Source organism: Vulpes vulpes, chromosome 5 (assembly GCF_048418805.1).
Source record: "Vulpes vulpes isolate BD-2025 chromosome 5, VulVul3, whole genome shotgun sequence".
In the NCBI taxonomy this organism is placed as follows: domain Eukaryota; kingdom Metazoa; phylum Chordata; class Mammalia; order Carnivora; family Canidae; genus Vulpes; species Vulpes vulpes.
In genome coordinates this window covers 105,097,095-105,122,506 of record NC_132784.1, presented here as the reverse complement: position 1 = coordinate 105,122,506, position 25,412 = coordinate 105,097,095, and positions in this window count along the sequence as shown.

The window sequence follows — 25,412 nt, the reverse complement described above, 5'->3', positions numbered from 1 at the left end:
CAGTTGTTCAAAAGCAACTTGTATTTGTATAATTTGCTCATTCTTTCTGATTGATGATCACTTTGATTTGAAAGAGTTATTTTCAATAATAGGAAATTGCACATTTTTGTAAAGATTTAATTTATTTATTCATGACAGACACACAGAGAGAAGCAGAGACACAGGTAGAGGGAGAAGCAGGCTCCCTGCAAGGAACCAGATGCTAGATCCAATCCTGGACCCTGGGATCACACCCTGAGCCAAAGGCAGGTGCTCAACCGCTGAGCCACCTAGGCATACCTGCACATTTTTGGTGTGGTTATATTTTCACACTTTTAGCATTTATCTTCTGATTTTCTTATACTGGTTTGGTCAAGATTTAATATTTTAATTTTATGTAGTTGAATTTATCAATGTTATTTCTTATAGCCTTTGTATTTGTGTCACACACATAAAGGTCTTTCAAACACAGATTATAAAATATTTCTCTCTGTTATTTTTATACTTTGATAGTTTTGACAGGGCAGTCTTAATTTTCCTCAAATTTATTTAAAGTGATGAGGTATGAATCCATTTTTGTCCAGATGGCTCCCCCACTATCCAAGAACCATTAATTGAACCACCCTTTTCCCCCCATTGATGTATATGACATGAATGATATAATGTCACCTTTATTATATACTGAATCTCTATGTACTTCCATTTGTTTCTGGACTTCCATATATCTCTCTATTCAAGTGCTAGCACTGTCTTTGTTTGCCACCACATTTTCAAGTGATTTTCTAAATATATGAGCTTCAAATAATATTTCATTCCTTCCTCTTATTTTTATATTCTAATTTCTTTCTCTTTTCTGTTTACATTGGCTAATATTTCCAGAAAAAATAATTAAAACTTTAAAAGATACAAATAATAATCACAATCTTTCCCTTTTGGTAATCTGCTTATCATTCTGAGCAGACTTTTTCATATTCTTTTCGGGATCTTCTTCTTTTGGATGTCCTTAATGTATAAGCTTTCCAAAATACTCTTCTTGACCACTACTTCTGACTGTGCACATCATCCTTGAATAATCATCCAAATTCTTCTAGACATATTTCCTACAACTTTAAGTCTATATGTTCAAATCCCACTGGTCATTTCCAACAGAATCTCAGAAATACTTAATATATCATCATGCTCAAAGTGGAAGTCGTCCTTACTTATACACACACATTTTCCTTTATAGCAACCACATAAATATAGTAACTATAGCTAGAAACAGGTTTTATCCTCAATTCATTTTTTCTTACTGCACTTCAATTCCATTAACCATTTAATCCTATGTATTATACCTCTCCTGGTCTTTCCTTCTTTTCTGGCTGAAGTTGTTCATTTCTTTTCATAGGTTCTATTGCTATAGTCTCATGATGTCCACTAACTGAGGAGAAGACTATTCTGGTTTCTTTGGAATTGAGGGTTTTCCCACGATGCAATACTCTTGGTATTAAAGCCATGGAAGTCCCAGGCAAAGTGGGATGAGTTAGTCCCCCTACTTACTGATTTTCACCATCTTCCCCTTTTAGTAATTGAAAGTCAAATGTATGTTATGAACCCTCCTCCCAGAAGTAGTACATAGGCACACAAATTTTGCATTTAGTTGTAGGAGTTTAACAGAACTTTTGAATCTATAGTTCAACTGATCACTGATTTGAAGGATTCAGATTTGAATTTTTAACCAATCCTCCATGTGGCTGCTAGCATGATCTCTCTAAAACCACAAATATGACAATGTTATTCTCTTTGCTAAATGCATTCCAATAACTCCCCACTGCCTAAAGACTGAACACAAATTCTATAACATAAATAGAAGATACTTTGTGATCGAGATTGTCTTCATTTATCAATGCACTTCCTATGACTTCACTTCTTATACCACACTCTTATCATATAAAATGACTAATTCCTGAAGGTGTCAAGCTGCTCCATACCAAGTATTTTGCACATGCTCATCCTGGGGCACACAAAATCTCTTTACCATTATTGTATTGCCTTAGAATACCTACTATATCTTAGAAAACCCATTCATAGATCTTCTCCTCTTTGAAACATTTTCTTCCCAAATTGTTTCAATAAATTAAATATGCCTTCACTAAGGTTGGTGCACACTTGTAACACTTTTCTACTAAAGTTCAAATTTTATAAGCTTTTCTCCACAAATACATTAAGATTGTGGAGCAGAGACCGTATTATCTTACCCTACTTTATATCTCTAGTACCAAGCACAGTGTCTGGCACTTTCTAGGCAATCAATAAATGATTGCTGAATAAATTAATGAATGGATATGTCTGGAATACAAGGATCATCTTACTCATGGAAAGGCAATTAAGAGCAATAATCTACACCTCATTTATTAAAATTGTGTGTACTTTTAAGAAATATTATATGAATTAACCAAATGTCACCCTTACCAATTTTCTCACTGACATAATGGCATGTGATACCCCATGTCTCTACTATCAGCATTCCACATATTAGGAAGAGAAAACACACTAATGAACCAAAACTGCTGCTTTATATATTGCAGCTGAGCCTTCCCCAGAGGTCTCATGCCAGACTGGTTCAGAAAGCCAATCCAAAGTACTTCGTGAAAGTGGGAAGGATCACAGCAAGTAAAGCAAAAGTAATTTCTAGTGCCAAAGAATTATGTTGTTCAGGCATATAAAAGTCATCTTTGTAATAGTTTTCTGAGGTTCTTACTTTGCCAGAATTCAAGCCTTTCAAAGACTATTTCTATCATTCTGAAATCTGATTTTTTTAATCATTTTAAAAGCAAGGTAAACACATAAATGAAGGTACCTAATTCTGTGTGTGACGTTAACAAAAATTATACCACTCTTATTAGGTCCAGTGAATTAATAGCACACAATTCATTAAATGCATATAGAACTAAATTCTTAACTCTATAATTTGAATGAACTCACAGTTTACTTTAGTTCCATTCTGGTGGGCACTGTTAGGCTTCACTAATGAGCTCTCTATACTGTGTTGCTCTTTGTTGTTTGCCTACATCTTCAAAATGCTAACAAAAGAAGTTGGAAAGTAAAATAGCTAATTAACTGTTCTGTTTTATTCCATGATGAGACATGCCTCACTGTGGATGAGTGTTGGCAGGGCAGAGAGTAAGAACTTGGATATTCACAGAAGTCATTGGGAAATATTACTGCTCATCAGAGTGGGAAGCAAGGGAGAAATCCATGTTCTCAAGAAAGAATTCAGAAGAAATCAGCTACTAGATGTCAAGTACAAGTAAGCAAGATGCAGATAAAGAAACTCTGGTATGGGGAGCAATAGATTAAGTAGAGAGAAGATTTGGGATCAAGGGTGCAAAAAGTCTGGTAGATAAAAGAATGGACAAGTCTTCTCAAGACTAAAATCACAAATTACAGTCTCATTTGGCTAAAACTCAATCTTTACTTTCTGCTGTGCTCTACAAATTCAAGAATTATAGAGAAAGTTTGATAATCAGACTCTAATGTCCACTTAACATTATATTCTTCTCCTTCAATTTGGACAGGCCTAATGATGGCACCCTGCCATGGGAAGGGGTGCATGGATGACTTTACCTCCTCCTCTCTCCACTCTCTTCCTTCTGTATCTGCTAGCTCTTCTACTATCTACAGTATTACTGTAGCAGAGGGAAATAAAGACAAGTAACAGGCTCATTTTTACTTGAGCTGGATGGCTTCATGCTTTCTACATGGTAGCTGGTTAAAATACAGTCCTGGAAGATAATTTTTTATTCTTTCTCATAGGTGGCTTTTGTGGGCTTTGTGGGTTCTGCTCTTCTGCTCACCCAAGAAGATACATCTTTATTCTTTATTCTGAGTGATCACCTGCAACTCATACTTTCTGTCTGAGGATATACCTCCAATGCCTTTCTGTTAAATTTGGCTCACCTTTCCTGTCTACCATGCTGGTCAGGAATCATGCAGGATCCTTCTCCCATGTCACTGTCATTCTCTACAGGAAAACATTAATGGCTTTCTTGCCCTGACAAATTCTGAAAGGCAGGCTGGTTCCCATACTACAGCACTTTTGATTCCACTGACAGAGCAATTGGCTGTTAGAAAACAGATTTCGGTCTATGCTTGATTAAGTTTCTTGTGCATGGATCAGATAGTGGTCTTGTGTCTCCCAATGCAGAAAACAAATTCATGGCTCTTTGAGTGTACCCATTAAAGTACTTTTCTCTAAGTTTGAAGAAGAAGGTAGCATTCACCATAGCTCTCTCACAGAAAGAAGACGAAGATTCCAGCATAGCACCAGCTCTCTCACTAATGTGACCCTTAACTCTGCTGTTTCCCACCTATACATTCTTGAATTTGTTGAAGGTTCCAGAAAAATGTTAAATTCTTGGAATAAATTCCTTCGTAAGTTTGCACACAGTGAGAGAAGTAGCCTATCTCACTCACTTTGGTGTCCTGATAGTTATCAGGAAGTGCTTTATTCTAAACTCCTACTTCTTACCTTTATGTAACCAATAGTTATAAACCTGAATGCATATTAGAATCACCAGCAAAGTTTTAAAAAGTGTGGATGCCTGCCACTCCTCTCCGTCAGCCTGAGATTCTGATTTAATTGTTCTGGTTGAGGGATCCCTGGGTGGTGCAGCGGTTTAGCGCCTACCTTTGGCCCAGGGCGCGATCCTGGAGAACTGGGATCAAATCCCATGTCGGGCTCCCAGTGCATGGAGCCTGCTTCTCCCTCTACTTTTCTCTCTCTCTCTCTGTGTGACTATCATAAATAAATAAAAAATTTTTAAAAAATTGTTCTGGTTGAATATTGACATTTTTTAAAAGTTCTTGATAGTTTTAATGTGCAGCCAGGGCTGAAAACAACAAATCTAAATAAATAACAAATAACAGCTTTGGATGGAATAGATCTGCATTGTTTTTTTCCCCCCCTCTATGCTTGTGGACACAACTCTGGGCTAATTACTCTAAAAAGTAGTACTACTAATAAATTCATTTTAAATATTTCTCTTGAGTATCTCCCAAGAACTTATTACATTTATAGAAGGATTAGTTTCTGTACCAATTTTAACTCAAATTGTTGATGTATTTTAAGCTATTTTTATTCAAAGTGAAAATCATACTCTTAATTGTTGATTAGTTGTATTTGTCAATACACATTAGTATTCCCATGTATGAATATTTCTTCTCTGTTGAATAGGTAAATGCATTTAAATTTCCTCATGATTCCTACTATGCTAAAGCAATACAAAAATAAGTCAGGGAGAGAGGGAAAGTTGAAGAAAATCAGTAATTATTACTTTCTCTTTGGAAAAAAACTGATAGAAACTCATCCACAGGACAAAAAAAAAAATGTGACACAAGTCTGAAAGAAGAACATTTTTATCAATTCTATCATATTTGAGATGAATTTTCCGAAGAGAGTAAGATGGTCCCCCTAACACTCTTATTCTAGCAAGTCTTTTAGATTGTTCATAAAGTCTTTCCTACACTGAAAATCAGAAGGTTCAATGTATAGACCTGAGCCTAATATTATCCCATCTTAGATGCCAAGTGTCTTCAATGTCCAATTTAACTTTAAGGGGAAAATAAATCCATTGATTATTTTTCTTGGCAGAACTGATATTCCCAAATATTATTAAAACTGAAAAATAAATTTAATAAGCCAGTTTCTCTGCCTTTTGGGGATAAATCCTTTTAACCCAAAAATTCTACTTCTAACAATTCATTCTACAGATGCACTCAGGCATATAAACAAGTGTGTGTGTGTGTGTGTGTGTGTACATGCACACATGTATGCATATACACAAAGGAGTTCATTGCAACAGTATTCAGAATAGAAAGAATATAAAACAAACTAAATATCCATCAGTGGAAAACAGTTAAATAAATAAGAATAAAACTATTAAACAAGATGGCATAGATCCATGTATGCTGACAACAAAAAATTTCTATGATGCATTGTTAAGTTTAAAAGGAAAGATGTGGGGCAGCCTGGGTGGCTCAGTGGTTTAGTGCTGCCTTCAGCCCAGGGCCTGATCCTGGAGACCCAGGATCGAGTCCCATGTCAGGCTCCCTGCATGGAACCTGCTTCTCCCTTCTGCCTGTGTCTCTGCCTCTCTCTGTCTCTCATGAATAAATAAATAAATAATCTTTAAAAAAATTTTTTTTAAAAAGGAAAGATGTGTTTTCAGTATGCTCATGTCTCAGCCTTGGATATCTTTATTTCTCTCTCTTTCTATCGATAAATAGATACAGATATAAATATAAATATATAGATGTATGTGTGTGTATGTTATAAAAATACATTTCTTTTTTTTAAATTTTTTTTATTATTATTTATTTATGATAGTCATACAGAGAGAGAGAGAGAGAGGCAGAGACACAGGCAGAGGGAGAAGCAGGCTCCATGCACCGGGAGCCTGACGTGGGATTCGATCCCGGGTCTCCAGGATCGCGCCCTGGGCCAAAGGCAGGCACCAAACCGCTGTGCCACCCAGGGATCCCCTAAAAATACATTTCTATAGTGCATATACTATTTCTGGAAGGATACACAAAAAGTTAACTTTTTTAGTTAACTAAAACTAGTAACTTATAGAAAGGTTTCTATAATGTATAAGTCTAAAATATGGTCTGTGGAGGATACTTGCTTTTTGAACTGTTTGATTTTTATCCTGTGCATGATGCAAGTCATAATGTTTTTAAAAAGGTATTTTTTACAATTAATAGCAAATAGTTTTAAATCACCTTGTGACTTTAAGATAGGTTTATCTTTGAAAAATACACATATTGAAAGCTACAAGACTGATTTAAAAAAATTGAAAAAGAGACAGATGAAAAGATATCCCATGTTAATGGATCAGAAAATTAATATTGTTAAAATATCCATACAATCTAAACCCATTTATAATACAATGTAATTCCTATCAAAATTCCAATAGCATTCTTCACAGGAAGAGAAAAAATATCCTAAAATATATATGGAGTAACAGAAGTCCCTGAATAGTCAAGACAATCCTGAGAAAAAAAGACAAAACTGAAAGCATCATACTTCTTGATTACAGCTGTAGAAATCAAAACAGTATGGTACCAGTATAAGAATGGATACATAGGCCAATAGAACAGATTCAAGAGCCCAGAAATAAACTCCTATATATGTGATCAACTAATACTTAATAAAGGAACCAAGATTACTCAATGGAGAAAGGATAATCTCTTCAATAAATAACATTGGGAAAACTAGATAACCACATGCATAAAAGTGAAACTGAACCTCTATCTTACACCACTTACAAAAAATAATTTGAAATAGATTAGATTTAAATGAAGACCACAATTGTAAAACTCCTAGAAGTAAGCATAGGAGAAGAGCTCCCTGACATTGGTCTTGGCAACAATATTTTGCACACCAAAAGCACAAGCAAAAAAGGGCAAACATAAACAAGTGGGACACATCAAACTAAAAAGTTTCTGCACAGCAAAAGAAACCATCAACAAAATTAAAAGATAGTCTACAGAATGGAAGAAAATATTTCTGAACCAAGTATCTAATGAGGGGTTACTATCTAAAATACATAAAGAATAAAAAATAGTGAAAGGGATTATAGGGGAAAGGAGAGAAAATGAGTGGGAAAAATTAGAGAGGGAGACAAAACATGAGAGACTCCTAACTCTGGGAAACGGACAAGGGGTAGTGAAGGGGAGGTGGGCAGAGGTATGGGATGATTGTGTGACAGGCATTGAGAGGGGCACCTGATGGGATGAGCACTGGGTGTTATACTATATGTTGGCAAATCGAACTCCAATAAAAATATATGTATTAAAAAATTCACATAATTCAGTAATCCAATAACAAAAAACAAAGAACCCAGTTTAGAATAGGCAGAGGGACTGAATAGACATTTTTCAAAAGAAGACTGACAGATGGCCAACGGGTACATGGAAATATGCTCAATATCACTAACATTAGGGAAATGCAAATCAAAACCACAATGATATATCTATCACCTGTTAGAATGGTTATCATCAGGGGACGCCTGGGTGGCTCAGCAGATGAGCATATGCCTTCAGCTCAGGCCCGGATCCTGGAGTCCTAGTATCGAGTCTCACATCATGAGCATGGAGCCTGCTTCTCCATCTGCCTGTATCTCTGCTTCTCTCTCTCTCTCTCTCTCTCTCTCTCTCTCTCTTTCTTTCTCTCTCTTTCTCATGAATAAATAAATAAAATCTTTTTTTTAAAAAAAAAAGAATGGTTATCATCAAAAAGACAAAAGATTAAAAGTGTTGGTGAGGACGTAGAGAAAAGGAAACCCTTGTGCACTGTTAAACATATATGTATTAAGAAGGAAATCCTCCCATTTGCCAAAACATGGATTGATGTTGAGGGCATTTTGCTAAGTGAAGTACATTAGACACAGAAAGACAAATACCATATATCATTTATATATACCATCTGTAGAAGCCGGACTCATAGAAACAGAGATGAGAATGTTAGTTTACTAAGGGTTGGGTGTGGTAGAAATGGGGAGATGTTGGTCAAAGAGTACAAATTTGTGGTTAGAAAGTGAATAAATTCTAGAGATCTAATGCACACCATCATGATCATAGATAATGATACTACATTATATACTTGAAAATCACTAAGAAAGTGGATTTTAACATATGAACGTGGTGAGAACGTGTGTTCTCACCACAAAATATAAATGATGATTATGTGACATGAGGAAGGAGTTAGCTAATGCTATGGTGGTAATCATATTACAATATGAAATGTATCAAATCAACATGTTTACACCTTAAATTTACATGATTTTGTATGTCAATCAAATCTCAGTGAAGCTGAAAAATAGGAGACAGGTTTATCTCCACGTTCATATGTTGCATTTACATATTAATTTATCCATTTAACAAATATTTACCAAATGCCTACCCAGTTAACTGAACAACCACCAGTTCCTACTGTTTTGACAGTAAGTTGTGAGCAAAAAAAGTTACATAAGAGCCTGAGCACTTTCAGTCATTCACTCATTCATTTGTTGACTCACACAATAAATACAATTTAATAAATATCTATCATGTTACCACATAAACCTGTAAAAAGGGCTGGTAATACCTCCTCTACAGACATTGCCAAAAATGGCCACAAAAAGACAGATTCTAAGATGTTCTTCAAGTCAACCTGACATCATGTCAAAAAGGCTAGACCAGGAAGCAATGCAGCACATCACTGTGGTAGATGAATAGGGCCATTTTTCCATTAACTCATTCATTAAAGACTTACTGTTTTACTCTCCACAAACACCATTCTGTGGGCTTTTTCAGAATACAAAGTTATATAAAACATAACTCCTACCATTAGGAGTTTAAAGCTCAGTAGATCTATTTGCCTTACCTTTCTTTCTTTTTTAAAATTTTATGTAAATTCAATTATTTAACACATAATATATTATTGGTTTCAGAGGTAGAGGCTAGTGATTCATATTTCTTTTTTAGTACTTTGAAATTTTAAAAATATTTTCATTTATTACTTCACTTGATTCTAAAAAAGAACAAAAAACCTGTGAAGTAAACCTGACAGGGGTTCCCCCCGCCACCGCTTTTCATAAACAAGAAATCCAGATTTTGAGAGAACAGGTGTCTTGTTCAAAGTGGCTAAAGTGAGAATGGAAACCAGTGTAGGTTTTGCTGTATAAACCATTAACTTCCTTCAGTCATTCACACATTTTACTGTGAAATTAATTGGGTCTGTTGGTCACTGGTTAATTGAAAGACTTTTATAAAACGAGAATCACAAAAGGGATGTGTACACACCTTGAACTGTTTATTTCAATCTAATAAATGTGCATTTATTCTCCAATCTTTCTCATGTACACTATGCCATTCCTTTGTGTATGGGCCACCTGACTGAAATTCCATGTAGTTTTTCTCATAAACTCACACCCATAATTCATCATCTATGATTTCTCAATTTCGGTTCCTTTAAAGTGAGGCCAAAATTACAGAGACATGAAAAGTATTCTGAACCCAAAATTCTTCTACATGTTTAAAATTTCTCCCAATCTTTGACAATGATCTTGCCCACACGTAATTTAACAGAAATATTTAGAGACCCTCCTTTTCAAGGCTTTCCAAAATATTCAGTGCAGTTTTCAGAGAAACTGTAACTCTCCTTTGGGGATTGAATTTTATTGCGTTATACACCACTTAGTTACAGAAACAAGTACAGTTGGCACAAACATAGTTGGGAGCAAGCACGACTGACTTCGAATAAGCATGCAATGCAATGGCACAAACAGAAATGTTGGGAGGAACCCAAAGCTGCGTACTGTGGTTATCAGTCCATATGATTTATAAAGTGAGTGATGAGAAATCACTAACCTGGTGGGTTTGTTAGAGTTCAATTAAGAAAACTTCTGGGGAGGCCTGGGTGGCTCAGTGGTTGGGTGTCTGCCTTCAGCTCAGGGCCTGGTCTCAGGCACCAGGATGGAGTCCCTCATCGGGCTCCCTATGAGGAGCCTGTCTCTCCCTCTGCCTATGTCTCTGCCTCTCTCTGCGTGTCTCTCACGAATAAATGAATGATTTTTTAAAGAGAACTTCTGTAGTAGTAGGCAAAGAACAAGTTGCCCTCCAAGCATGTTTGAGTGTGACTGGAAGCATCTTCTACTTCTTGAAGCAGTTCTGCAGACTCCTTAAGTGGTAATCGAGTTGCACCTGCAACATTTGCCAGTCCAAAGAAGAGAAGTCTATCTCAGCTAGGCAAACACATGCTTGACTTAGAGAAAATATTTGCTACGTACCATTCAAGAGTATTCAACTGTCTTAAACGTGATAATGATCTTGATGTCAATACTTCAGGTTCTTAAAATATAGATTCTCTATTTTAGAATAAAAAGGATAATGATAACATTTAACTTTCTTCTACCTTTATCGAACAGGACTGTCTTTCTGCTTCCGAGCATAGGGCTTATTACATGGTTTGTGCTTATACAATGTGTAATAACACATTTGCAGAAACTGTAACTAAAAAGCTATCTTTAAAATATTAACAAAATCTGATTTCTTGGAGCTTTTAAAGTTTGGGTCATTTTCCTTATAAAGACAGACCTCTACTTGGTCAGTTCTTTTTTTTTTTTTTCCTTTATTCATGAGAGCCACAGAGAGAGGGGGAGAGGGAGGCAGGCAGAGACAGGCAGAGAGAGAAGCAGGCTCCGTGCAGGGAGCCTGACATAGGGCTCGATCCTGGGTCTCCAGGATCATGCCCTGGGCCAAAGGCAGGCACTAAACTGCTGAGCCATCTGGGCTGCCCTACTTGGCCAGTTCTACATTGAATGTAGCAGTATGGGGAGAATAACTATTTTAATAGGAGATGTATTGGGGAAGGTAGATGTTTATCTAGATCATTAAGAAAAATTTCTCTTGATTTCCTCCTAAGAATTATAACAGAAAATATGAACTTTAATCATCATGTGGTCATTTGAATACTCTGACCCAGGGCTAAATAAGTGGCAAAATATCCAAAATATGTACATGAAACACCAGCATGAGTGGCAGTTCTAGACTCTTGTTATTTGTTAAGCTTTGGGTCAGCACCTCCATGGAAAGTTCTGTGGCCTGTCTTATCATCAGGGTTTCTGTGTCCCTTTAGTCAGAGGCATTAGAAAGGTATGGTTTTCCCCGTAAGTCCCTCTCTGGACTCACTTAGTCATTTTCACAGCCAAGAGCTTTGTCATAATAATTTTTGTCTGGAACAATTTTAGTCAAATGCACTTGAGTCACAATTGTGTGATTTCTCTACAGAGTATAAAACTAATGCCATTCTTACAGGACATTTAAGGAATAGTTTTTCTGCTTTTATGCTAAATGGGATTTAAGTGAATAATCCAAATGGAATTTTTTTAAAAATGTGCAATATTACAAATCACAGGCAAAGAATAGCAAAGCCAGTCTGTGAACCAGTTGAATTTCCTTTCTCCTCCTTACCCTTTTCTTCTCTCCTTTCTCCTCTCTCTCTCTCTCTCTTTTAAGATTGTACAAGATTGCCCTGTATAAGCAGGGCAGAAGGACAGAGGGAGAGGGAGAATCAGGCTCCCCATGGAACAGGGAACCCAGTATGGGACTTGATCCCAGAACCCCAGGATCATGACCTGAGCTGAAGGCAAGCACTTAGCCAAGTGAGCCACCCCTTCTTTTTCTTTTTTATCTTCTTCCCTTTGTTCTCATTTTCTCCTTGCTTTCTCATCCCTTCTTCCTTGACTTTTTAGACCCTTTTCTTTCATTTAATCTACTTTTCTTTCCTATCCCTTACTCCCTCCCTTCCTAGCCACTCTCTTGGAGTTTCTGGCAAAGGCTTTTCTGGAATGATGGGGAAGCTGCTGCAGTAGGTGTGGTTCTCAACAACTGAGCTTTAGGTGGCAAGATTCGGAATGGGCTCACAAACATGAAGAGAAGAAGAGGAGATGGGTAGGTGGGCACATTCATACAGAGAACAGGTCAAATGAAATGCAGCATGAGGGCAGAGAGATCAGTGCACTTGTGAGTGGAATTGGGCCAGTCTTTGTAGGTGCAGCCCTGGTGGATTGCAGGTAAGGAAGCCTGGGATCGAGGCACAAGCTCAGGCTATGTGCTCCTTTTTCCTCACATCTCTTCCTTATTCCATGCCCATACTTGTTTTTTCTCTTCTTCCTTTACTCTGTCTTCTTCATGAACATGCTCAAAACTAAAAATATTTAGGTACAGAAAATGTCTCTCACTTCATTACCTTCTGAGTTTTTCATCTACAGTGTTTATTGCATGAACATTATTGAATGTGCTAGAAAAATAAGGGTCAGGTAAACCCTCGTGGAGAAGCACTCAGGCTGGGAGGGAGACTGAGAAGCAAACAAATAATTAGAGTTTGTTGTGATACATGGTATGAAAGCTGCCATCAAAATGCTTTGGCAAAACAGAAAGGTAGTTATCTGCTCATGAAAAGTTCTGAGCAACAAGGAAGGGAAGGGGATTCCAAGAGGCAACAAGAACTCTAGAGACGTCTAAACAGTTGGAGGGCATGTAGAACCTGGCTGGAAGGATCTTAATTGTTGCTGAAGGTATGGAAAAGGATCTTGACTTGATTTCGTAGGCCAGTGTTGGCATAGGCTAATCAGGCATTGTGAGGCACAGAACATTCTTACTTATGTTAGCTATAGAACAACCTGTGATAGCGTTTGTTACCACTAAAATTATGTTGCACATGTGAACTTTATCTTCAATTTTTGTCCTTGTATAAAAAACATTGCCAATCAACTGCTATATACAGTACCAAATGATTGGTCAATTATAAATATTAGAGATGTGATCTCCTTTCCAACTTTTAAATTTTTTTTTCCTTTCCAATTTTGAACATTAGCTTTGCAGCAGTACTTCATGGAGTTGACTGGGCAGGACTGGAGGGAGAAAAACAGAGGCTTATGCAATCATGCAGACCTGGAACCCCAGCCACCGAAACATTGCTGAAGACCATGATGATGGCAATGAAGATAGAGAAGAAAAAATAAATTATCAAGATGTTTATTTAGCAAGTATATGCCAGGAGATCTAGTGATTATTTTAATGTGGAAGTTGAGGGTAAAGAAGACATGAGATAATCAATATATATCAATATATAGGGATATATAAGACACAATGACATTTCGGTATGCAATAACTTCCAAGTATGTGAATTCTAAATAAATCTCATGTTCTTATGCTTTCAACCTAGACAAAAAAAATCTCTATATTTGTAATATTCTGGTTTTGGCAGTTCCTCTGAGAAACACATATTTTTTTTTTAATTGTATACCTCGAATGTCAATATATCAAAATTAGCCTGGTGTTATTCAAAACAAAAACAAAACAACCCTTAGCTTTAAAAGTGAAAAGCAAAAATTTCTATGAATATGCTCTTGCTGGATCAATGACCTCCATTTAGAGTATGTCAGGCATGGTCTTTACCTCAGTCAATACCTGCAATTCTTCAAACTTGATTGCATCCAAAGCTTATTCCAAATAAACACTCAAGACACAGAATGGATAAGGAATTTGCCTGAAGATATTTGTAATAAGCTGAATCATGTTATCCCCTGTCCTCCAAACTCATATGTTGAATTCCTAACTTCTTGTATCTCAGAATGTGACTGTATTTGGAGAGAGCATCTTTAAAGAGGTGATTGGGTTAAAATGAGTTCATGAGGATGGACCCTAATTCAATATGACTGGGTCCTTATAAGAAGAAATTTGGACATAGATTGTTACAGAAGGAAAAGTCTGTGAAGACACAGGAAGATGACTCTCTATAAGCCAAGGAGTGAGGCCTCGGAATAAACCAACTTTGACAGCATCTTGTTCTTGGACTTCTGGTTCTAGAATTGTGAGAAAATAAGTTCCTGTTGCTTAAGCTACTCAGAATATAGTGCTTTATTATGGCAGCCTTATCAAACAAATATAATACATGGCCCATTGAAAATCTAGACTGGATTGGGACTCTGGCCAGTCTTATCCCAAAATCTGTGTTTTACCTGAGCTTTCTTCACCACCTGTCTCAAAAGAAGAACAATCAATGGATCAATACCATTCCCACTCTCTAACTGTATGTGTAATGCAGAGGACTTTCCCTCAAGAAGATGAGCTGCTACTCCAAGCTGATTATGATCTCTTAATTTATTAACATACAAAGGCTTAAAATTGCTATACTATATTAGGGGAAAGAAAGTCTTAAAATCACAATACTATATTAGGGTAGAAAGTAGAGTAGAAAGACTTAAAATTACTATAGTATATTAGGGGAAGAAAATAATGGAATTTCATGACAGTATATAAAGTTTGAACTCTAGCTTTCATAGATGACAGAGAACTTACTCAAAGGCTAAGAATGGTATTCATAAATAGCCCAATTGATAAAGAAAGAGAGTAAAGAAGAACACTGATAACAGACAAAGCTTTGCAGTGAGCTAAAAGAAGAAAGGCACTAGCTAAATTAGGTATTAACTTAAACCTCAGGCTAAACCTAGGGTTCTTCTAAACTGTCATATTTTTTATATAGATACAGGATTTTTGAATTCTTTCATAATAATATGATAGTTTTGCTTACCTATGGCAGCTGCTAATCCAATACCAATGACATTAACACCACAAATCAATGTAATCACTCTATTCAGAGCTTCTAAGTTTTTCTTTTGCAATATGTGAACTTTCTATAACCTAGAATTTATGAAATGGAACCATATGTGACCTCCATACTTTCCCTATTTTCCCCTACCCCGCTAAGATAATTCTTTTCTAAATACCTGGCTAAGAATAATCGGGTAAATCATGTTGCACAGATGTTTATGAAAAACTTTGACTTCATCTGAGTAACTGTCTTTTTCCTCACTTAGAGAATTCAGAATGTAAGGAAAATTGTAATCTCATCATATATCTTCAATTTCTTAATATGTCTGATTCTCTGACAGTGTTTTTGCCCTGTGAAGAATTCACATATTAATATCATCATTTCCTAGTAATAAATTTAATAGTTTAATCCTCTTTTTTAAAAAGAGTATATTTGAGGTCTTTGCTAAATTTCTTTTTGTCTCTTTCTTTTCATTTTCACTGCTGGTCCAGCCTCTTACCACTCACACCTAGATTATTGGTAATAGATAATAGTGCCTCAAGCCATTCTCCTGCCTTGGGTTGCTTTACATATCCAATCCATCCTATACATTGCAGCCATAGGATTATTAATAATCTTAAATCAGATCTTTGTGCACAGAAAGTATCAGTTTCCCATTAACTAGCTACAAGATAAAGTCCAAATTCCTGAGTTATCCATAATCTGGCCCCACCCAATCGTCCAAACTTTCTAGCCTTATCTTCAAACACTCCCCCATTGTGAGTCAGCCAAACTAGTTTACTGAACTTCTACAGAACTTACTATCTATACAATTTCTTCTTATCATTAATCAAACATAGTTTTCCACTTTTAGTTGTCATCCCAGGTCTTTAGCTAAATGCCCAAACCTTAAGTGTTCTCCATCAAATTTGATTATCCATAAAGTAATTAATATAATTGTTGTTTGCTTCTTTGTATCCCACACAAGGGTTAATGGAAATGATTTTTTCTGTTACTTTCAGGAGACATTTTAAAGTTCCCTACAGAGGACATAAAGATAAATAAGACATGATTCCTGCCTTTAAACCATTTGTCTCTAGAAGGAAGATGAAAAAGTACAAAGGTAAAAAAAAAAAAAAAAAAAAAAAAATGCAGTGTGAGAGTTCTAAAGGGATGAACAAAGGACTGTGAGAACAAAAGGTTATGCAGGGAGAGGATGTTGGGAGTGGACAGATTTTCATATGACAGAAAGTCATAAAATGACATTTGAATTGGACTTCGAAGGATAAATATAAATTTTCCTAAGCAGAGAGGAGAGCTTGCATTGATATTCCAATGTTTTCGCTTTCATATATCTATCCTTTTGAAATAATCATTGAAAAAATTATCTGAGAAGATTCTTATTGGTTCCTACCAGGAATCTGCTACTATTACAAAAGAATGTGTAAGTTAATTTCTTACATCAGACCATTTCTACCTCCAGTTGGTTAGTGGAATTTGAGACATCTGCAGAGTTTAGGGTTAAAATTCTGATGAATTTGGGGTAACTCTTTTTCAACCCATGATCAATAACCATGACCAGTTCTCAAACACCTTTTAGAGTCTTTCTGTGGAGGTTTAATGGAGCCTTCCAACTCCACTTTATAGAGGGGGCTCAATTGTAATTCCTCAAAGTACATCAGTTCCAGAGACTCAATCTGTACCTTCCTGCAAGTGGGCATTACAACCCAGCCCAGGTTTAAGATGCCTGAGGGTCATTCAGTTTAGCTTAGCTCCCATTCAATGCTCTGATTTTGAGATTTTTGTTTCTACATCTGGGGATTTTTCTTTCTGGTTTTAAAGCTTGGAGATATCTATGTGCATCTCTTATTATTTATATTTTAGATATCTATTATCTGTATATTGTGTATAAAAGTATATATATACTTTCTGTTACAATTTATCCAATAAATCTTCATATCAACTCAACCTGTCATATTGATGAGAAATATTACAATTGATTTTAGGCTTATTGCCTTAGGATTATTTTCTAGGAGTGAAACATAGGGTCAAATGGAAGTTATATTTTTAGTAGTATAGGATATTGCTGTTGGTTCCAGAAGAAGACAGATGTCAATAAAAATAATGGGTTCATTAATTCAACAGGATATTTTATTTAGCTGCCTTGCCTTTGAACAGGTAAACATCTGGCACAGTACTAAGAAGAAATAAAATACAGAGCACCTGGGTGGCTCAGTAGGCTAAGCATCCAACTCTTGATTTGGGCTGAGGATGGTCTCAGGGACATGAGATAAAACACCACATCAGGCTCTGCTCAGTGGGAAGGCTGCTTGAAATTCTCACTCTCCTTCTGCTCCTCCCCCTGCTTGTGTGCATGCTCTCTCTCTTTCTCTTTCTCAAATATATAAATAAATGCTTAAAAAAAAAAAAAAAAGAAGAGATAAAATATTTCATCCTGTTTCTCTCCAGAAACAAGGCCCTATAACTTTCTCAGTTGTTGTAGCAGTGTTTTATCAATACTCGAGGCCTACAAAATTTGCCTTACAAAAAGACGACATACTCTTTGATGTCATGAAGTTTTTACTCTAATTCAGGTGTCTATAATTTTTCAGTAAAAGTTCAGATAATAAATACTTTAGGCATTGTGATCTGTTGCAACTATTTAAATCTCTTGTTCAATTATGGCACAGAAGCAGCCATAGACAATTCATAAATGAATGGACATAGCTATGTTCCAATAAAACCTTCTTTACAAATATAGGTAGCAGGGTGGATTTGGCAAATGGGCCATAGTTTGTCAACTCTGTTGTAATTGAAGAAACAAGAAGGAATATGTATGTATGAGAGTTTTCCAGACAAACAGAACTGGTAGAGGAGATTAGATAGATAGATGATAGATAATAGATAGATGGATGATAGATAGATGATAGATAGATAGATAGATAGATAGATACATAGATACATAGATAGATACATAGACAGATAGATCTAGAAATAGAGAGAGAGAGACTTTAAGGAATCAGTTGATATGACAGTAGGGTCCTGTAAATGTAGGCTGGCTGGCAGACTAGAAATTCAGGTAATGGTTGATGTCTTGGTCTTAAGCCCAAAATCCATATTAAAGGCCCAGAAGCTGGAAATTCAAGCAGTAAGTGAAACTACAATCTTAAGGTGGAATTTCTTCTCTGGGAAGCCTGTTTTTGTTCTTAAGGCCTTCAGTGAGTTGGGTTAGGCTCACTTCTGATATGGAGGCTAATCCATTTTACTTCAAGTCAACTAATGTCAAATGTTAATCATAAGTATGATCACAGCAATGTCTAGACTAGTGTTTGGCCAAACAACTGGGGATCATAGCCTAGCCAAGGTGACACATAAAATTAACTGTTGAAGTATATACAGTAAAGTAAGTGTAGACAGAGAAACCATATAATTATGTATCACAAACTATATGTAACAAGTGCTAAAATACTTTTGAAAGAGTGATTGGATTGAATAAGGTGATGAAATAAAGTTTTTAAATTTTAATAATGTTATAGTCTCGTCATAAAAACAATAGCACTTATGATAACATTTAATATGTGTCAAGCAGTGTTCTAAGCATCTGTCATGTATTTGCTCACTTGATTCTCACAGCAACCTGATTCTGTAAGCCTTGTCCCCACCTTTCAAACCACACTGATGAGATAACTTACCATCTGTTATTGACCAGGTGATTATAGTTTGAAGACACTTTCTACCATGTGATCCTCTGGGTTTTTTTGAAAGGGCTCATTAAAAAAATGACATGAAGCAAATGTGTAAAAGGACTTTTCCAGTCAAGGAATTTTCTAAAGAATCCCTGCTTATCTGATAAGAATAAAAAAGGTAGGGAGGAAGGCCACACTTAACTGAGGATCTACTATGAGCTGAACAATTTAATTATGTTATCGCATTCAGTCCCCAAATAACCCTGGAAGGGGGTACAAGCCCCTCAAAGCCCTATTTCTTTCTGGAGGTTGACCTGCTGACAAAGCTTATATGGGAAAGAGTGATATTAATCCAGTTCTGTGAAACTCATGCTCAGTGCCCACTATCCCACTGCATTGTATTAAAGTGAAAACAGATCTTCAAAAATTTCGGGGTTATTTTGCAAAAGGACACCACCCAGTATGTGAATTCAGCACTATAGCCCATGTCAGCTCATGTCTATTGGAATCTATGTTCCTGGCATGCTGCTAGGCATTCTCTATCTTTTATCTCACAAGGTCCTCTCAAAAACCTATGAGATAGGGTTGTTATTATGTCCATTTCACATGAGGAAAATAGGGCCTAGGGTAGTGAACCACCTTTCTCAAGGACACACTTAACAAATGGTTGAATGAGGCCTGAGAAACACCAAAGCCTGGACTTCTATACCCTCTGCTGTGTGAAGCCATCTCTCAATGCTTGAGTCACAGTACTGTCCTTAAATATTTCCCCAAATTGTTATCCACAGATATACATCCTCCTCCTTCCACCCTTCTTATTCCAAGAGCTTATCTCCTTTCCGATGATTCTCTGCTGCTCTGTAGCAAATATGCTTTCCACCTGTGGGACCGCCATCGAGGGCCCAGGTGCCCCCATGACACAGAAGGCTGGGACAAACATGTCTGAGAGCAATGATGGCATTCCCCTCTTGGCTGCAGTTTTTTGTTTTAGTTTTAGTTTGTTTCTGTTTTTGTTTTACAATTTGATGCCTCCGTGTCAGTAAAAGGGGAGGTGAGACAAGTAAGTGACCTGTAGGTAGAAAAAAGAGTTACAAAGAGAAAAGAGGGATCAGACATGACAGTGACCCTGACCCATAAGAAGAATTAAGGGCTGAAGACCTACATTTGTGTCTTCAAGATGAAAAGAATGTACTTCATGTGTGTTATTTCATGATAAAGCCAAAAGTCTGGTCTCCCCCATCTGGGGAAAGCCCAGCCACTGAGCTGCCAGCTGCTTTCCACAGAGGTTCTTGCTCTGACTACAATGAATCACCCCAAGGAGGATATTAGAAAGTCCAGAGGGAAAGCAGCCCTTAAGAGCACAGCTTCTGCATATAAAGTGAATTTATTTACTTATTTATTTGTGCCACAGCTGTTCCACCTCGGTATTCATATAAGGAGAAAGTTCCCAATGAGAAAAAAATATACATATATATTTTGAGAGTCAGGAACAAATTGGAAGCGACGCTGATCTCAATAGCAGGCACTGGCAGGGGGTGAAATTATTTTTCAAACACTTTTGCTTCTCCTGGTAAAGTAGTTAGTGTTGTATTTTCATGCTAGAAGGAAAAAGTGATGAAAAGTTTTTAAACCCAAAGAAACAAAACGCTTGATTTGAGTCCAAATTTTCTGCAAAACAGGATCCCACATGGCCAGTGCTGGTCTTAGTAGGTCTGAAACCAATAGGATGATGCACCTTTTAGGTTTGGCTTTTGCGTTTCACCTCATTTCCGTTAGGATTATGCTGCTCAGTATGCATATCAGCCTTGCCCCAGGCATCTGGTGGGGGGGTGGTAAAGTCCATTTCATAACATTTTTAGTATCTGTGGTTTCAAACACACAGATGGTCGGGCTGGCTATCACTGCAGTCTGCTGTGCAAGGTCCTGTGTATGAGCAATAGGGAGAGGTGGTGTCCGGGGGGGACAGGGCCAAGAGGGGTGGTCCAGGGCTGGGCACACCCACAGTCAATGCCATACATGCCACACCACAGCAAGTCACGACACACCAAGCAGTTTCCCAGTGCTACAAGGGAGTACAAGACCGCTACCAACTTTCTGCTGCTCAGCCCTTAAAAGGCTAGCAATTTCCAGCCCCAAGCTTAGCCACACAGTCCGTATTAAAGGGCAGAATTATAGAGGATGAAGGGAGAGTTTTCTCAGCAAGCTTGTTGCCTGTGCCCTCCCAAGTTCAAAGAGAAAACTCTGTCTCATTAAAATGACTTCTGGCTTTGCCTAGGGAGAATTTCGGGCTCAACAGTTAACTTCTCTGGAGTTAGAACTTTCATGCATTTCTCTTTTTATTGGGTAGACATTATGATTGGTTTTACAAGCAAAATAAACAGCTTAGGAACAAATGAAAGACTTTTTTATTTCTCTTTTAACTGTAAATTCAAGAACTTGAAATGAATTTGGCAAATAACTCATATTGCTGAGGAGTACTGTGGCCGAAAGGCAAGATTTCCAAAAATTCTTGAAAATCCAAGTAATACCGGGAAGAAATCCCAAATTCAACTTGTCGAGCCTTGTGTCTCTCTTAGAACACTTTTTTTTCTCCCTAAAAACAAGAAAAAAAAAAAAAAAAGGAGAAATCAATCACAGAACTCCTGTTAACTCCTGCCTGTTGTCTCTTTGCCACGGAGGCAGAGCTGTGGTCTGCCCTCGGCCAACTGTTCTGAACACAGCCAGAGGGAGCTGGGCAAGCATGTGGTTCCCAGAGAGTGAAGGAAGTCTCTACCCCCCATGCATGAGCTAAGGCCTCCTGAAGTATACTTTAGGATTACAAGTACCTAAATTCCCTCTTTATACATCTCATATTTATTTGATTCTTCACCCCCTTTTTTTTTTAAAAAAAAGTCATTATCTTAAATTTTTTACCTGAACTTTTCAAACCTTGACGAACTCACTTTTGACCTTTTAAATAATCTAGAATGGTGTAAAAGCAAGCACTGCAATAAATAATAATAATAATAATAATAATGATAATAATAATAAACTTAAGGAGCAAATGACACAAGAATGGTCTCTCACTAAAGACCTAATTCAAATCCCATCTTCTACACAAAAATCCTTCCTTAATCTGTTCCCATTAAAATACTCACATCATCCTTGATATAATCATTACGTTTATTGAATGGCACTGTGTGTTAGCTATGGCAAAAGTGTCTACCTTTTACAGACTCTACTTTCAATTCTTCAAAGGTAGGTCCATGTTATCTGAGGTCAAAGAAACTGAAGCCTCGATCTTAATCGACTTCCTCAGGGGTTAACAGTGGAGAAGATTTTTAAACCAAGTCTGTCAACTTCTATAATCCGTGTTCTTTCTGCCACATTCACTTATGTGGCTGCATAGTACTAATTTCTATATTAGGCTTTACACTCATTGCTCAGCTCCTACAGAATAAGAAACAGGTTTTATTATTCTCCATGCAGTGTTTTTTTTTTAATATTCTATGTATTTATTCATGAACTTCATGCAGTGTTTAACAAAAATGCCTAGCACTTGATAGCTGTTTGATAAATTTGTTAAAATATGTTTATGACCTTGGTGTTACAAACAGGTTGAAAACTTCTGCTTTGGCTAAATGTGACTTGGTAGGGTTTGGGGGAATTAGCTCTGATAGAGGGCACACGATTGCACAGCTGGCATCAAATCCATATAACAACCAGCAACTCTCATAATAGTAATCAACACCATCACTTTGTATTGAGTAAGTTGTAGTTGTGAATTCTTTTCACTAAACACCTTATATTCATTTTTGCAAATTAACTTTGACATGATTATGAGAAATTACAGAGAATTATTTGTTCCCACATGTCAGTGGAGGAGAGTAAGTCTTAGAGATATAAAATAACTTGCCTAAAATCACACCATCTATAAAACCTAGCCATGCTCTTACCCTCCCCATGGTAGGATATAAATGAGTTCTGCTCTATCTAGTACATCTGATCTCCACTAAAATATGGCACCAGAGCACATGGGGCAAGAGCAAGACCAGGAGTCAGGGAAGAAAGGACTATAACACAATCCATATTCACTAAATGTTTAGTAAATGATGGAACATAGCGTAGGGTTTCTTCACTAATTGCAGGAGTCAAATGAAGTCCCCTCCTGAGAGGCCATGTTATGTGTGCACTGATTCTTACACCCTCCTGAAAGCCCAAGGAATCAACATGCTGAGCACACAAAACTTTTGTTTCTAGTACCTTAGAAATACTCTTAATAATCTAACCCTTTGGGGCAAAATAATATCAGTATCACTGTTTGAAAAATAGACATTATGTCAAATCATAGGACTTACTGATTTACTCTCTTAGTGCATTACCTTTTATATTTTGGGATGGTCACACAGTCATACTACCAGATATTTGATTTAAGAATTTTAAAAAGGACAATATTATGCTATCCACTTCTGAAGGCAATGCAATCTGCTCTAGTACGATAAATATTTCTGATATGTAAATTAGTGATAGAGTATTGGGGAATAAGGGAATGATGTCAGGATACTGTGGAAGTGTTGCTGTCCATATATATTTTTTTACCAGTGTGCTGTTTCATGCCATATGGTCACAGCAACAGAATGCAGAACACTCCACACCAGCTGGATGCAGCAAAGCAGGAAGGAATACAGCATGACCTCCAACGCCCAGTTATCACATATAGTTTCTCCTGACTCACTTTGGCCATCTTCCGTCTAAGAAATACTCCCTGCTTTTCATGCATTTGACCTTTGTCTCTATAGCTTGGCATCCTTCTTCCTTACAATCTTTTCCTTAGTCTTCCCTCCATCAAGCTCCCTTTTATCTTATTTCTAAAGTTCAGTATTTACCAACATATTTTTTAATTTAAATTTATTTAAAAGTCATGCTTCTACTTTTCTGGTGTCATTATTGTTTTTGTTAGTAATCTGTTACAAGGGTGCATAGGTTTTGACTGCTCACTCCTATTTTCTCAAAAATGGAGTTTTGTAAGATCAGAAGTAGGGTTCCGAATTGTGTATACCACATTATGAGAGAAATAGTTGCATGCCCAGCAATATCATCCATCTAGACCATAGTGGGAGAAGCATGAAAAATGCAAAATAAAAGTCTTGAGAAAATTAGTAGTACTCACATACTTTACATGGACGAAAACCACAAATGCATTTATTTTAGACACCATTCTAACAGGGTCATAAATGAGGATATGCAGATTACTTAATACTTGAGCCTCTGTTTGCTTACCTGATAATTAGAGCTAGTAATGCCTAATTCATAGGTAATTAGGATCATATGAAGTAACACATGTCATACAGCTAGCATGATAGATAGAACACCAGAAATACTTATTAAGGATTATTTTTTCTTTTCTAATAATCTGTTGATACATAAGTAGATAAAATATGTAATTGGGCTTTTGGAAGTGAGAATGTTAATCTCTTCATCTCTTTAGTACATAGTCAGTGACAGCAAGACAAAATCTCATGGCGTGAGGGCAATGAAGAAACACGGTGAAAGGGAGACACTAAAATGTAAAAAGTGAAAAAAGTTAGGACTATCAGAACATGAGAAGTTGTCTTATTTCTGATGACATCATGCTGTCATAACATCATTGTAATGGCTCTGAATCAAAAAAGCATTCAATTATGTTCAAAATATTCTCTTCCTGAAGATGGGGAAATATGTCATTCACTTAAAAAGGGCTTCCAACAATGGGGAGCCTTGGTGGCTCAGTGGTTAAGCATCTGCCTTCAGCCCAAGGCTTGATCCTGGAAACCAGGTATCAAGTCGATGTCAGGCTCCCTGCATGGAGCCAATTTCTCCCTGTGTTTGTGTGTGTGTGTGTGTGTGTGTGTGTGTGTCATGAGTAAATAAGTAAAATCTTTTAAAGAAAAAAAAGTGCTTCCAACCAGATACTTCTTGTTTTCATGTCTTGATGTATGAAATCAATGGCTAACCAGCCGAAACACCTTATTTTCCAACATATATTTTGAAGAGCTATAAAACTTTCCATCTCATGATCTCCCCTTTTAAAAAAAAAAATGATATAACTCAGAATTTTACAACCAGTAGGACTCTAGAGTTAAAATGAAGTCATGTAGAATAAATAGTAGATATCAGTTATTTCTGGTTTCCTTTCCAAAAAGATGCAGGGAAAAGGAAAGAGATTTAAGTGACAGTGAGAGTGACTTTGATTAGGAACCTAAAAATAAAGACTTTTGGATTGGCAGTTTTCTAGAACAAGCAATGAAGATTGTAGTCTTTTCTCTTTTTTTAAGTAAACAATTATTTAAGAAAGAAAATTGCTGTCTTTGTAGACTTCATTAAATGTTTCTCAATTTCTTACTATCCTGGTTTCTTCTCTTTAAAAAAATATTTTATCTATTTATTCATGAGAGACACAGAGAGAGAGGCAGAGACATAGGCAGAGGGAGAAGCAGGCTCTCTGCAGGGAGCCCGATGCAGGGCTCGATCCCAGGACCCTGGGATCACAATCAGAGCCGTAGACAGATGTTCAACCACTGAGCCACCCAGGTGCCCCCTGGTTTCTACTCTTGATAGCTCATTTAATGAATGAGTTTTTTATTTTAAAATGAAAATAAATCAAGACCCTT